The sequence below is a fragment of the Choloepus didactylus genome, chromosome 5, assembly GCF_015220235.1.
Source record: "Choloepus didactylus isolate mChoDid1 chromosome 5, mChoDid1.pri, whole genome shotgun sequence".
Taxonomy (NCBI): Eukaryota; Metazoa; Chordata; class Mammalia; order Pilosa; family Megalonychidae; genus Choloepus; species Choloepus didactylus.
This window is the reverse complement of record NC_051311.1, coordinates 25,680,224-25,696,837: the sequence shown is the minus strand read 5'-3', so window position 1 is coordinate 25,696,837 and position 16,614 is coordinate 25,680,224. Positions and strand designations below refer to the sequence as shown.

The window sequence follows — 16,614 nt, the reverse complement described above, 5'->3', positions numbered from 1 at the left end:
CTAAACATATAACATGAACATTTAGGCACTCGTGAATAACTTAGAGAACTTCCATCTTGGGATTATTCTTATTGTTGATTGTTTTACTGTGACTTTGATAAAAAGTGCTAATATTCTATCAGTCCATTTTCTCTCTGGAAGAAACACTGGCTATAATACCAGTGACCACTGGTTCAGTAATATCAGTGTTTCTTGGAACTTGCCAGGCATAATTATTAGTTGCCCTGGGCATGTGGGTGATGTTTCTCCATGGCTGGAGTTGTGAGTGTTGCTTAATGATTTGAATGTTGACACTGGATTATAAATTGAGATCTGATAGCAATATACAAAATAAGGTAGAAACAGCTTTTGTTTCATGGGATAACCATGTCCCAAAAGGGAGGTGATTATAAGTCTAGTTAGTTCATTATTGCCAAAAAGAGGTAGCATCGTGGTCACCAGTTCCTGGTGTTTTGTTTTGTTTTTTTTTAAACTACGTAACTGATTAGGTAGAAGTAAGAAACAAACTTTAAGGAGGTTAGGCCCATTAGTACTATTATAAAATAGCTTATTATCATAATTGGTCCTAAATTCTTTAGAGTTTCTTGACAAGGAAATACTCAGATGAGTTTGACAAGGTAAATGTCAAAATTTAGTAACATATAAAATATTTTTAATACTTAAGATGTAAATTTCTCTCACCAAATAATGAACATTCTTCCTGGTAAAAGAAAAACTCAATCTCCTGAAAAGAGGGCATATCTCCTGCCTAGATCTCCAACCTCATTGCACTGTTCCTCCAGGGAAAGAAAATGCTCCATTCCTCCCACCCAGTATTTGAAACCACAGACTTATGTTGACAAATAGTGACACTGTAAAATTTATTTCATGATTGAAGATTGATTTTTTTTGTCTCTAGTTGTATTGGCCAGAATCTCATGAATGTTCCTCAACTGATCATCTCTAGGGTGTCAAACCTATTAGAAGGAACACATGTAAAGTCTGATATATGTTAAGATATTGTGAATATATCATAGTTGATAAATTCTCACTCACAGCCTCTGTATAGTTAAAAATAAACTACACAAACAAACTAGAGGGTAAGGCCCATGACCAAGAGACGAACCACTGACACTATTGTATTAACATAGTTGAACCCAATGCTGAAAACCATAGGGAACTCTGCTTAGCAGAATGGCAACTAGTTAACAAAGAAAAGAAATTATTAGAATTGCCCAAGGAAATGGTGAGTAACATATAAAGCAAAATTTTAACAATAGTTTTTGAGTACTGACATCATGAATGATTTTTGTTTTCTTAATTCTTTTAAGTATTTCCATAATAAATGTATATATTTCACACTCAGAAAAAAACGCAGTACTATTATAAAATTATCTATTAAACAGCGAACTCTTCAAGTTCACAGTTTTCTAAATGCCTCCTCGTATGCCTAGTACTTAACATAGAGCCTGGAATACAGGAGGTAAACCATTACAGTTTGTTAAATGAATGGATTATGGTTATTTTCAGTGAGAATTCTCAACTCAAGTTCGTCAAAGCCAAGAATCATCCCTGCCAGTGAACAAGTGGCTGAGAGGAGTTGAGCCGATAAACCAGCGATGTCAGCATTTGGAAAGTTGACAATAGAGCTTGGTACTGAAATCGGGCTTTTAGTGACTTCTAGTCCAGCTCTTGGAGCATGAGCCTGTGTATAATGTTTACCCTGTGGAAACAGAACTTGAGGTTCCAATTACATTTGATGGTAAATTAGTTAATGAACAGAAGAAAGGCAATGCTTAAGAGAAATTCAACCCGGGATTTTAAAAAGAGTGAAAAGCGCTTCAGCATTTTGTAGTGATGCCCTATTATATGTTGCGCCTATAAGGCAATAAGGCGGTTTCTTGGATGGGACCCCACTATAATGAAAACCTTTGCCTTTTTAGGGTTGGTGAAATAAGCAGGATTTGGGGACTTTATGTCCACTTTAGGGAAAGAGGCATTTGGCACTGTGTGTTTCTCTAAACCTCCCTAGATCCATAACCCACATTTCTCCCAGGGCAGACCCTTGTCCTTCTGTAACATGTATTTCATATTTCAAAAGGTGCTTTAATGTGCCCGTGGTTTTGGTGGGAAATGGGGAAATCATGGCTCCTTCTCACTCCACGTTAACGTGAGCAGCTTGTTCAGGACTGCCTCTCCAGGGTTAAATTCGAACTAGTTTCTCTCAGGAAGTTTTTCAAGTTTGCATCCCACTGCAGACTTGCAGGGGGGCTCCAAGTATAAATAACCCTGTCAATGCTGCAAACAAGGACACAGGCCACTGCCCAAGCAGCTCACTGCAGTGAAGCTTGTGAGTGTGATGAGAAGGACACTAAGGCGCCTCTCCCTTTCTCTCCACAGCCCCACTGTAGGGATGCCAGCCAGGCGAGAACAGCCTCATCAACTTGGAAGATTGATTCTGCTGTTAAACAAAGCACGAAGGTAACTTGTGCCCTACCTCTCACTGCTTCCCAGGTGCGCACGTGCACACACACACACTACAAACAATCATATTTTCAAATAGAAATTCTGGGAAAATGTAAAACAAAAAATTTGCAGAAACAATTAAGGTTTGTGGTGTTTTGGTGAGTTCTTGATATGGAATTCAAGAAAGAGACCATGAAAAAAGAATTTGTTGGCTTTATTAGTGCCCTGTGCTTCTCTCCCTGCAAGCAGGTACAGTAAGTGCCAGATATTGACCACCATAGGTTCAGCACCATCTGGACAAAGAATTTAGTCCCTGGTGCTGATTCTCATGCTACTCATTCCACAGTTAACTCTCTGAGATTGTGAAAGAGAAACTATTAAGATTTTTCTAAAATACAGGACTCTTAGTATAATGTGAGATAGATAAAATCTTGTGATGGAGCCAGGAAAGGAGAAAAAAACGTTTTGCAACACTCTCTGGCAATGTGACCTAAGGCAATTCATCTAATCTCTGAGGGCTTCAATTTATTTATTTTCCTTTTCATTTAAAAAAATAATATTGAGCATTTAAAAATATAATAAACACCCATGTACTCACAATCCATCTTAAGGACAAAAATACAACCAAGAAAATTGAAGCTCTTTGTGTCCCCCTCCCCACTTGCGTTCCTTTCCTTCCTCCCTGAGAGGAGGGTCACCGGGGGCCTCACTTTGTCACTGCCCTCCTTGTCCTTCTGCCCTTGCTGCTTTTCTGAAGATTCATAAGCAATGTACAGTATTGTTTTCCATGTTTTAAAAGTAATATAAACAGCATCTATTATATTGTGCATTTCCTTCTCCAACTTTTTTCCTCAACGTTATGCATTTGAGATGTATTTATGGCAACACATTTATCTGTTTCATTGGTTTATAATGTAAACAAAAACTTATTTATTCTCCCTGTTGATGATCATTTAGGTTGTTTATTCTCCTTCTGTCTTTTGCTATAATTTGGCCCCAGTTGTCTCAGTTGTAAAATGCGGCAACTGGACTAAATAATCTCTACAGCCGCTCCACTTTTATTTTATGTATTTTATGAAATTGATCCAAGTCAAGGCTAGATGGCTGCCTGGAGGGGATTTCTGCTGTGAGTAGAAGGTTTTATTAAGTTGATTCTGGTTCCTTCCAAATGAAGGAATACTCCCCTGTTTTCCATATTAACCAAAATTTCCGAACTCTCATGACTGGTATATTAACAGAGACACCTTGGGCAAGGTGAAGGGCTTACTTTTTTTTTTTTTTTAATTCAGTTTTATTGAGATAAAGTCACATATCATACAATCATACGTGCTGTATAATCAACTGTTCACAGTACCATTGTTCTAGTTTGCTAATGCTGCAGAATGCAAAACACCAGAGATGGACTGGCTTTTATAAAAAGGGGGTTTATTTGGCTACACAGTTACAGTCTTAAGGCCCTAAAGTGTCCAAGGTAACACATCAGTAATCGGGTACCTTCACTGGAGGATGGCCAATGGCGTCCGGAAAACCTCTGTTAGCTGGGAAGGCACGTGGCTGGCGTCTGCTCCAAACTTCTGGTTTCAAAATGACTTTCTCCCAGGACATTTCTCTCTAGCAAGCTTGCTCCTCTTCAGAACATCACTCACAGCTGCACTGAGTTCCTTCTGTTTGCCAGATCATTTATATGGCTCCACTGATCAAGGCCCACCCTGAATGGGTGGTGCCATGCCTCCATGGAAATTATCTCATCAGTGTTATCACCTACAGTTGGGTGGGGCACATTTCCATGCAAACAACCTAATCCAAACGTTCCAACTTAATCCCCACTATTTTGTCTGCCCCACAAGATTGCATCAAAAAACATGGCTTTTTCTGGAGGACACAATACATTAAAACCGGCACAACCATCATACAGTTGTGCGTTCATCACCCCAATCTATTTTTGAACATTTTCCTTACACCAGAAAGAATAAAAATAGGTATTAAAAATAAAAGTAAAAAAGAACACCCAAATCTTACCCCCCATCCCACCCTAATTTTCATTCAATTTTTGTCCCTATTTTTCTATTCATTCATCCATACACTGGATAAAGAGAGTATGATCCACAAGGTTTTCACAATCACACTGTTATCCCTTGTAAGCTACATTGTTATACAATCGTCTTCAAGAGTCAAGGCTACTGGGTTGGAGTTTGCTATTCCAATACATTAAAACCTAAAAAGTGTTATCTATATAGTGCATAAGAATGTCCACCAGAGTGACCTCTCAACTCCATTTGAAATCTCTCAACCACTGAAACTTAATTTTGTTTCATTTCTCTTCCCCCTTTTTGTCAAGAAGGCTTTCTTAATCCCATGATGCTGGGTCTAGGCTCATCCCTGGGAATTGTGTCCCATGTTTCCAGGGAGATTTACACCCTGGGAGTCATGTCCCATGTAGGGGGGAGGGCAGTAGGTTTACCTGCCGAGTTGGCTTAGAGAGAGAGGCCACATCTGAACAACAAAAGAGGTTCTCTGGGGGTGACTCTTAGGCACAATTATAAGTAGGCTTAGCCTCTCCTTTTCAGGAACAGGCTTCGTAAGGGCAAGTCCCAAGATCGAGGGCTCAGCATACTAAACTTATGGTCCCCAGTGCTTGTGAGAATATCAGGAATTCCCCAGGTGGGGAATTTTAATATTTCCACATTTTTTTCCCAGTCCCTCAAGGGGTCTTTGCAAATATATTTTTATTCTCTGCCAAAATTATTGAGTAATTTCTTGATAGAAATAGTAAGAAGTTAAATAGTCAAAGGAAAGCAGGAGAGACGAAGTAGAAAAAGACAAGGGCTTGAGTTATTCACAAAAAGTTTTCAATTTGTCCTTAATATCACCAACCTCCCTTTTCTGGCCTCTTTTCTCCCTCACTGGTGTCCTCACCCTTCTCCCTTCGGGGGCATCCTGTGTTATCACTGGTTATTCTTTGACAAAATTTATTCACCATTAGTTTGTTGATTATGAAGTATTTATATTGCATAATGAGAAACTTTGTCTACTGAGTATATGAGAAATGGGGTGGGGAGTTGACCATATCCTGCTGTGCCTAAGGTTGGATCTAATGGTAAAGCTACTTTAATCAAGTTTAGAATGTGATTTCTGGGATGATTTCTGGATTAAAAGAGAACAGCTTCTTCTATGGAACCTAAACCCCTTTTCCCCTTAATCTGTGACAGAGCTACTAGGCTCTCTGGCTTTCTTCTCACTGTATAGAGTCACCCTCCCCCTGGGCCAGCACACTTAGCTTCCTGCCCTGGCCCAGCAAGTGAGCAGGCCACAGACTCATTTGCCAAAGTTTATGCTCCCAAAGTCTGCCAGGACATGGAGGCAGGGCAGGGGAGCTCTTCTTGGTGAGGAAAAACATCTGTGGCTTTTGCCTTTTAACCTGTCAGAGCCTGCTGGTGATGGATGAGTAAATGATACTTGTGGTAGGGGCATTAGAGTGGCAAAGGAAAATTGTGTAAAAGACATTCAATGGAATTGCTTACCATTTATCCCTAAGTGATACCCAGCACAATAGCAAGTGATTAATTTTGGCAAAAATATAGAATATCAATGTAAGTCAATTCTTAACATGCTCAGACTTTGGAGTTGTATATTCATTCATTCATTTACTCACTTGTTCATTTAATCAATATTTTTTGACTGCCAAAAAGTACAAAGCCTAGTGCCATGGAGCAGCTTTTTCCCCCGCCTTTAAGGAGCAAAAATATGGAGCAGGGAAGATGAAACATAAACAAATAATTGTAATATTATTTTCTGATAAATGCAAGGAAGGTATATACAAAGTACCAAGCTTCTGAGGGTGCAAGGAAGGGAGAATGATATACTCTGCCTAGCATGGCCAGGGAAGATGAATTATTGAAAGATTAGTTAGAATTCTTACTGACAACTGGGGAATTTCCTCTGTAAATTCCAAGCAGAGGAAACAGGTTGTCAGCTTCATGGCAGCTATAAATGGTGTGGCATGTTGGGGAAGTGAAAGTAGTTCACTGCACTAGAACAGAGTGTACCCAGAAAGGAGAGCCAACACATGAGGCTTAAACAGGTACACATGGGGCCAAGTCATGACACTCTTGAACATTAAACTCAAGAGTTTAACTTTAACTTGAAGGTGATGGCAGTAACACAGGGAATTTAGGTGAGGAAATTAGGTGATCAGTTTTGTCTTGAATGGATTTGGGCTGGAGATGGAGAGTGGGGATGGGATTGAGAATGGAAGCAGAAACCCAATTAGAAGAATGTTGTAATACTCCTGGTCAGAAAGAACGAGTGTTTATACAAGTGTTGCCAATAGAAATATAATGAAAGTTATGCGTGTAACTTAAAATTACCTAGTAGCCACATTAAAAAAAGTAAAAGACACAGGTATAAATTAATTTTAATAATATATTTTACCTAACCCAACATAACTAAAATATTATATTTTGACATGCAATCAGTATAAAAATAATGAATTTTACATAAGTTTTTATACTACTTTTCAAAATACAATGTGTTTTTTACACTTAAAATATGCTTCAATTAGGACTCACCACGTATGAAGTGCTCAACAGCCACTTGTGACTAGTGGTATCAGTACGGGATAGCACAGGTCTATCCTGACATGATGAAAGAGATGCACGGGAAGGGATATTTTATACCTAATTAAGAGGCTCATAATTGATAAGGTTAGATGTAGAGGATGATGGAAAGGAAGGAATGGAATATGAATCTCAATTTAAAAGAATTAGAAGGACTATTGAAGGTCTTCTTGTGTAAGTGATGTGCCATAAAGATGGATACAATATCCCTGAAATTCCTATTCTCTGTGGGTACTAAAACTCATCACAACAGTAATTTTTCAACCTTGCCAGCATGTTGAACCCCTCTGAGGAATTACAAAAACAAAAAATTGTGCACAGTTTCCATTCCTGGAAAAGCTAATTCAACTGTGCTGAGGTGTGGCCTAGGCATCAGGATTAAACATATTTTTAATAAAGATTATTATTTGCTGACAAACCTGAAAAACACTGCATTACAGCACTGCTAGGAATAATCTTGTGGAATTTCTGACCTTCTCAACTTGAGCCTTCTCTACTGTTGAGTTCTGTTTTGATTTGCTAAAGCTGCCAAAATGCAATATACCAGAAATGGGTTGGCTTTTACAATGGGGGTTCATTAGTTCACAAATTTACAGTTCTTAGGCCATGCAGATGTCCCAATTAAGGCATTAACAGGATGATACCTTCTCTGAAGAAAGGCTGATGGCATCTGGTGTTCCTTTTATGTCAGAAGGCACATAGTGATGTCTACTGGTCCTTCTTCTCCTGGGTTCTGGTTTCGGCGGCTGTTTCCAAAATGTCTCTGGGCCTCTGTCTCTCTTAGCTTCTCTCAGCCCTCTGTTTGTTTCTCCAGGGCCATTTCTGTCTACACATCTTTCTTAGAATCTCTTGGGTCCTCTTTGCTTCTCCAGGGGGCAAGCTCTGGATTACGTATCTTAGTTTCTCTGAGCATTCTCTCTCTCTCCATGAGCTCCCTTAAAGGACTCCAGTAAAGGATTAAGATCAACCTTGAGTGGGCTGGGTCACGTCTCCATGGAAACAATCTAATCAAAAGTTCCTACCCACAATAGGTCTGCCCCACAAGATTGGATTAAAAGAGCATGGCCTTTTATGGGGTACATAACAGATCCAAACTAGCACACTCCACCCTCTGGACTCTCCAAAAGACATGTTCTTTCCATATGCAAAATACATTCATTCCATCACAATATCACAAAAGCTTAAATCATTTCAGTAACAATAGATATGTACAAAGTCTTATCAAAATCAGTTACAGGCGTGGTTTGCTCTAAGGCAAAATTCTCTTACTCTGTGGACCTGTGAAACTTAGAACAAGTTATCTGCTTCCAATAGGCAAAGACGGGACAGTCATAGGATAAATGTTCTTATTGCCATAGGGAGAGACTGGAAGGAAAACAGTTGTCATGGGACCCAAACAGTTCCCAAAACCTGTTGCAGGACAAACTCCATTAGATTTCAAAGTCTGAGAGTCATCTACAGAAAGACATTTTATCCTCGGGGCTTGAGACAGCAGCAGCCCACCCTTTCTAAAGGCTTATGCGGCAGCCTTGTTTTCTCTAAATGCTGGAGTGATTGCTCCAACATATCTAAGTACTGGGGAGACCACTTTGTTCTCAGTCCCACCCTCCTCAACCATCTGGGTGGCACCCAGACTCTCTTCCATCTCTGGGGCACTCTCAATCCCTTTAGAACAGCTGGGTGGTGGGCAGGCTCTCCCCAATCCCCAGGGAATGTGCTCCACCCTCTCTGAGGCCTGGGGCAGCAGCATTCTTCCTGAACATCACGGCAGAAGGCCTGCTCTCTGCCTCTGGGTTAAATTCACCATTTCCACTTGCATGTGTTGAACACCTCTCCTCACCCAGGATTTCTTGGCTCCAGACCTTGGCTTACATGGTTCTGTCTTTGAAGTTGTTCTTCCTTCAATCTCTCCTTTTCTGTCCCTTTTAGTCCAGACTGGCAGTGGTTCTGTTTATACAGATCCCACAAAAAACTTGTTGGCTTGGCATGCAGCATAAAGGGGTCCCAACCATCAGACGATAGAACTTTCCACATATCCTTTCTGGATAGCTGCATTTCCAATCCTCTCTTGTTCTGCAATAGCTAATTTATTCCATATTTGGTTAAATACTCATGTGGGGCACCATTCTCTGGGGACTCACTTTCCAAAGTTTTAGAATTTTCCAAATATCAGTTTCTGGTTTCTTTATACCCAAGTGTTCAGAGTTTCTGTCTAAGGCCTCACTGGAAGTACTTTGAGCACCCATAATTCTACCAACAGTATTTACAAGTGATGTAGGACTTTTCTATCAAGCCCTTCACAGTTCTTTCAGAATCTTCCACTTATCCATTTAAAAAGCCGTTCCAACATGTTTGGTATTTGCAAACTCAACAGCACCCCACTTCTCTGGTACCAAAATCTGTTTCGGTTTGCTAAAGTTCCTGAAATGCAATATACCAGAAATGGATTGGCTTTTTTTTTAAATGCATTTTTTTTATTGTGAAGTTTAACATATATACATAACAGTGATAACTTTCAAAGTATGATTTAACAAGTAGTTAGAGAGCAAATTTCAAAGAACGTCATGGGTCACAGTTCCACAACTTCAGCTATTTCTATTATTGTAAAATATACATACAGAAAGGTGTTAACTTTTGATGTACAGCTCAACAAGCAGTTATATAGGTAATTTCAAAAATTGTTATGGGTTACAGTTCCACAGTTTCAGTTCTTTATTATGAAATATAGGGTATATACAAAAAGGTGAAAACTTTCAAAGCACAATTCAATGAGTAGCTACAGAGCAAATTTCAAAGAAAGTTATAAAGTTATAGGTTACAAGTTCTATCATGGCATTTACCTCCTTCCAGCTTTTCCAACACCCCAGCATCTAAATATATAAGTTTCAGTATTCATAGACCTTTGTTAAATCTTATCTGGTTTGTTCCTACCCCTTCCTCTCTTTTTCTCTTCTTTATCTCTTTTTCCATCCTCAGGGGTGTCTAGGTAGTGAGCACCCTAACTTGTTCATATTGAAAGAAGATGTTGACAGTATAAGGAAGGAGGCTGCATCTGATTGTTGTTTTTAGAGGCTGTTGCCCCTGGGTTTTAGGACTTGTCTGGCATTGGAACACTCTGGTGGATTTAAGTTTCTGAGAAATAAAACTTAGTGAGTGAATCTTTTATAGAATCTCAGGTAGGGACCTAGGTATTTGGGGACTACTTTTGGTAAAGGCATGGCATGCTGTAGCCATTTGGGATATCTAGCTGGAGCTTGCAAAAGAGAAACCTCCAGGATAGCCTCTTGACTCTATTTGGGATCTCTCAGCCACTGTAACCTCAGCTTGTTACCTTTCTTTTTCACCCTTTTGGTCAAGCAGGCATTTTCAATCCCTTACTGCCAGGGCTAGGCTCATTCCTGGGAGTCATGTCACATATCACCAGGGAGATTATTTCCCCTGGGAGGCATGTCCCTCGGGGGCAGGATTGGCTTTTACAATGGGAGTTGATTAGTTCACAAATTTACAGTTCTGAGGCCATGAAAATGTCTCAATGAAGGCATCAAAAGGATGATATCTTCTCTGAAGAAAGGCTGATGGCTCAGGGGTTCCTCTGTCACATGAGAAGGCACATGGTGATGTCTGCTGTTCTTCTTCTCCTGGGTTCTGGTTTCAGCGGTTTTCTCCAGAATGTCTCTGGGCTTCTGTGTTAGCTTTTCTCAGCTCCTCTGGGTCCTCCTTGCTTCTCCCAGGGCAAACTCTGTATTACATATCTTAGCTTCTCTCCAAAATGTCTGTCTCAGCTTCTCTGAGCTCTCTTTCTCTGTGAGCTCTCTTAAAGGACTCCAGTAAAGGATTCATACCCACCTGGAATGGGTGGGGTCACATCTCCATGGAAACAATCTAATCAGAAGGTCCCACCTACAATAGGTCTTCCCCCACAAGATTGGATTAAAAGAACATGGCCTTTTATGGGGTACATAACAGATCCAAACCAGCACTAACTCCCATAGCATTTTGTCTGTAATTTTCTTATTGAATTCATTATGTTTTATGTTGTCTTTAGGTATGTATCTTATCCCCCATGATACTTTTGTTTTCTCTTCAAAATCTACTATATATAATTTTTAAGAAGAAGAGATCAGATATGAAGTTCGAAATGCTGAGGTTTTTCACTCCATAGTCCATGTCTCTTGGTGGAGATACTTTAGTTACTAGAGTAGACTTTTAGTAGTGAGCACCTAATAGTTACTTAATAAATTCTGAATTGACTTATTTGGACTAGGAGTCCTCTAGATTCTCAGAGACTATTTGTTGATTGGCTTTTCTACTAAATCAACAAACAGGAAAGGTTAGGTATATTTTAGCAGAGGTATGAACTTCCGCCTTCTAGTGTGGCCTCCACCCCTTTCCACATCATAAAAAGACATTCGTGCATCTTGCTGCATAATTTCTTTTAAACTCCTGGGAGTATTTCTGCCTAGATATTGGCACTGTTTTTCCTTCTTTTCAATTACCAGGTGTTGTGCTATCACAAGAGATGTGCCCTTTCTAACCGCACTTCTGTTAATAAGCACCTCTCTTGGAAAGAGAATAGCTGTAGGAGTAAAACAACATTTCAGGAATGTTTGAGTGGCAGAACAATAGACTGACCTCTGCCTTTCCTACAAAATCAGGAGGGCTGCTGGAGGGCAAAGTGTCGGTCTTGGCTGTTGCACCGACTTGAATTCCCTTCTTTCTCATGGCAAGGGCATACATTAGCCTGAATGGTGAGTCTCAGGGATCTTGTAGAAATGAGTGGGCTTGGGAAATCTTGAACCTATCAGATCTTCTCAGTCTCTACTCAGACTGAACCTTGTTCTAAGTGTCATTGAAGATCCTGATTGATTCTACAGTATGCTTTTTCTCAGCAATGAGTACTAAATGGAATCTCAAAGAAGATTTGTGGTAAATTCAGGACAAGATATCTGGAAGTATTCTTAGGTGACAGATCCTCTAATTAGCTGGGTGCTTGGGGTGCAGTTAGGGCCCTGAAATACTCAAGAGCAGCGCATATTTATTCTGCCAAGTGGCTTGCCACTATTTCTCAGACAGTATGTTCTAGAATAGTACAATTATATCCGGAAATTTAGTCAGCTAGATCTTTAGAGAGCTGGTGGAGGGCATTAAGAGAGTACAAAAAGAGGGCCACAAGCAGAATTTGGAATTATCAGTAACAGATCAAGATAGATCTGTTCAATTCTTTACGAGTCCTGGGGAAGGATCCTAAAGGATCAAAAGCATTCCCATTTCCATTCATATTTTCAAACTTACATTTGAAAACATGGTTGTTTAAAAGTGAAAATGTACAGAGTAAATTTCCTTGGCAACAACTTTGAAATCTTCAACAATGATCCAACCTGGCAATACCTAATGCGGCAAGGGGCCAAAGCATCTTCAAGTATAGGGAAGAGCTAGAATACTCCAGCCACCACAACAATGAAACCTGGTGATGTATTTCATTCTACTCTTCTGTAATATTCAGCAGGTGGCCATGGGCTTCTTAGGAAGAGTCTATAGCTTTTCCATGCCTATTTCCCTAGGCAAGGGAGCCACATTTATGACTTGGAGTGCACACTGCTTTTGCAAGAAGAATTCTGGCAGAATATTGTTTCTTTTGTGTTGCTCGTCAGTGGGAACATAAATAATCTTTTTCTGGGAAGAAGAACACATTGCAGCCTGTCCCACCTCAGATAAATCAAGAAGAGATGAACTAGAAGCCAAATCCTAGCATCTGGTTGAGAGGCAATTCATAATTATTCAGTTTCTAAGAACTTGATATAAACCACCTTGGACCTCAACAGAATTCACAAAGAAGACATGCTCGAGAGTGCCTTTTAGTTACTCATTTTTCTTTTACGCTTTTTTTTTTCTGCTCAGACAACACGCATATGAACTTCTACTTATCACTGACAACATTTAATTTTGATAAGTTATTTTATGTTTGTCTCTCCCATTAGGAGGCTAGTCCTCCAGGGCAAGGGTCATGTTTTATCTATTCTGTCTTTAACAAGATAATACTGGCAGACAGTTGACTAAATTGATTAGCTAGTTGGCATATTAGTTTTCAATTGCTTCTGTAACAATTTGCTGCAAACATGGTGATTTAAAACAATACAAATTATTATCTCAGTTCTGTAAAGTTAGAGGTCTGAAATGGGCCTCACTGAGCTAAAAACCAAAGTGTTGGCAGGTCTGTGTCCCTTTCTGGAGGCTTTAAGGGAGAATCCATTTCCTGGCCTTTTCCAGCTATTATAGGCTACCCGGTTCCTTGGCTTTGGGCTCCCTCCATCTTCAACGCTGTAAGGGCTGATCAAGTCTCTCTCACATGGCGTCATTCTGATGCTGCCTCTTCTGCCGCCTTTTCCACATTTAAAGGGCCCTTGTGACTACATTGGGCCCACCCGGGTAATCCAGGACACTCTCCCGACCTTAAGGTTAGCTGATTCTATCTGCAACCCTAAGTCCCCTTTACCGTGTAATTTAACATATTCAGAGGTTCCCATCTTTGGGGGCCCATGACTCTGCCTACCACACCCCACCCATATGCTTGGCACCATTGTAAAGACACAGTGCATCCCTCTTAAATAAGATAAATAAATACAAACTTTACTCTATGGTCTTTCATTTTGTTTGATCCCTTTTACATCAAACACTATTGAATCGATGTAATGTTTACCATATTCTCTTAACTATTGTGCCATTTCCTATCTCTATTTAAGTCATCACTTTTTCCACAACCTCTAAATTAAATCATGATAACAGTTATTCAAGTTCCCAAATATATTGCTTCCCGTACAGCAGGGATTTTTGTTTATTAGCATCCTCAGCAGCAGCCTGACAGAATAACAAAATGACACGTGGTTTCTCTTGGCAGGATTATGCAGCAAATAGAAGGAAATCCGTGATTTCAGGGGCTGAGTAATTTTGAAGACATTCTCAGCTTGGTAGATGAAGTTATGCCTGAATTGGTTTAAACCAAATAATACCCAAAAATAGATTGGGGTGATGAATGCATAACTATATGATGGTACTGTTAGCTGATACATAGGTGATTCTATGGTATGTGAATATATCTCAATAAAACTTAAAATTTAATTTAAAAAGAAACAGGCCCCCTTCAAAGAAACAAATCATGCCTCCTGCTAATATATTTCCTGCTGTACTTTCCCCCTAAGCTTTGTTATTCATTTTTCTCACCATCAATAAATAAGAACTGTTTGTTAAACATGTAAAAAAAAAAAAATCAGATGATACCTGTTGGTGATACTGGAAGCATCTTGGCACCTGAGAGTACAGTGGTCTGGGAGATCTCTTTTCAATTGAGATCCAAGCTAAAAGTTGCTCCTACTACCGGAATACACCATTCTTCCTGTGCTGCAGCATGGGCAAAGTGCAGATCACGGCACTTCCAGTGTTTGGATTAGAGAAAAACTCAGGATGCTACACAAATAAACAAACGGTATTCTTCAGTAATAAGAGTTAATGGCAAGTATTTTGCAGCTTAGTTTGGAAGGAAGCAAAGTTTCGTTAGGCCTTCCATTAATAAAGACTGCATTTAAAGTGCACTTTGAATGGGTGTAGAAGCTTCTACAGAAGCTTGCTTTTAAAGAGAGATTTTTCTCCATATAGCAATAAAGGCCCTGATACAAGACAGGAACATCTCAGCACAGACTGGTGTGGGAAAACAATGATATAGGACACATGGAAAAAGACTGGCAGAATTTTAGTAAGGCAAGAAAATTAGAAAATCAGAACTAGACTATAGCTCTAAGAGTTAACACTTGTGCATTTTCTACGTGTCAAAATCTGTGTGAGTTCTATATATATACTTCAGTTCATTATTGTAATCCTAACAACAACAAAACACATCAAATAAGGAACACATTTTAAAGATGAGGAAACTGATGCTTAGAGAGCTTAAGTAACATGCCCCAGGCCACAGAGCTGACACACTGTATTCAAACATAAGCAGCCTAATTGCAAAACCTATGTTCTTAACCCCTACACTGTTCTCATAGTCATGTGTTAAGGTTTTCAATAGTCTCTTAGTGAGGAGAAATTAGAAATCAATATTAGAACTCATGACATTAGTATCATTTGTTATTGGCTATAATTATGTTAAAACTAACTCTCCGGTAAATTATTCCTGATCCTCATTCGTTAGAGTAAGTTCAGCAATTCACAATGAATCTTTCTTTAAAAATCCTTGAGTTAAAGAACTCTTTAGGTTATTTTTTTAGATTTATATCTGGAACAGGTTGACCCTACTAATGACCACATTCAGAAATCTGGTGGGTGGACCAGGTGGCAGTGCCCAGATTACAAAGCGGCCTTGGCCTTTCTTGTTTCTGTTTGGGTGTGCTCTAGAGGGCATAAGCACGTGGACTACTCTCTGGCGTTCACCACACATTTGGTCATGTATGTAACTCAGTACGCACCGAGGAGGAATTTTACTGTAATAAGAGGAGGTGGGTCCTGCGGAATGATTGTCAGAAACTTGAGCTAATTGTGTGATTACACAGGAATACTATCATTGTAATTCCCTTTGCCCCCATCTGAAAATGTTAATCAGCATCAGTGGTAACAGGAATCACGCTCCTGGTAGTGGTCATGGTTTGGTATTGATCCATCCTCAGTATGTTGTCCAGTCAGAGTTGCTGCTTGCAACCCTACAGGCTGTGCCCTGCACTACTCCAGGGGTGCCTTTCTCCAAGACTGTCATGTAAATGGTGCCCCGTGGAGTTGTGCCATGTGGTGGTCCTATGCCCTAGCCCCAAACAACTGATTACATGGATTCTTAAAGCAGAGCTCCAGGGTGAGGGGGTGCAGCCTGTGGATGAGGTACACAGCTAATGTAGCTTACCCACAATGCTTTTAAACCTTTAGCAAAGTTTTCTAACTAACTGAGATAATTAATGGGCATTTTTCATCCTTATCTTTCTAGAAGACTGTGGAGGCTTAAAACTGTATGTACCCCAGAAAAACATGTTCTTAAATTTAATCCATTCCTGTGGATGTGGACCCATTTTAAGTAGGATTTTTTGATGAGGTTACCTCAGTTAAGGTGTGGTTCTTAATTCTATTACCAAAGTCCTTTAGAAGTGGAGTGAAATTCAGACAGAGAGAGAGAGAGTGAAAGCCACAGGAAGCAAGAGGCTGGACATTGATGGAACCCAGGAGAGACTAGGAGAAGCCACCATGCGCCTTGCCATGTGACAGGGGAGCCAAGGATTGCTGGCAGCCAGCTCCGGAATGCTGGTCTTTGGGAAGAAAGCATCACCTTGATGATGACTTGATTTGGACTTTATTTAGCCTCAAAACCATGAGCGAATAAATTCCCATTGTTTAATCCAACTTATTTCATGGTATTTGCTTGAGAAGCCTGGGAAACTAAAGCAAAGCCTGAGCACTGTTAACCTCTCCTTAAAACTTTTTCCACCCTTGGCTTCCATATTTTCTGTTGTGACTCTCTTTCTCTTTATTCCTTCCTAGCCTCCTTAATGGGGTCCTGTTCCGGTTTAGTAATGCTGCC

The 16,614-nt window shown here is 39.9% G+C and overlaps 1 protein-coding gene across 1 annotated transcript in view; it reads left to right on the top strand.

Moving 5' to 3' along the window:
• Nucleotides 1-2,379: 2,379 nt before the first annotated feature.
• Nucleotides 2,380-16,614, top strand: part of GTPBP4 (GTP binding protein 4) — an 81,572-nt gene continuing 67,337 nt past the window's right edge. Inside the window, exon 1 of the mRNA XM_037835682.1 lies at nucleotides 2,380-2,460. The gene's annotated coding sequence lies outside the window, so the exon portion shown is untranslated. The remainder of the gene's footprint in view (nucleotides 2,461-16,614) is intronic.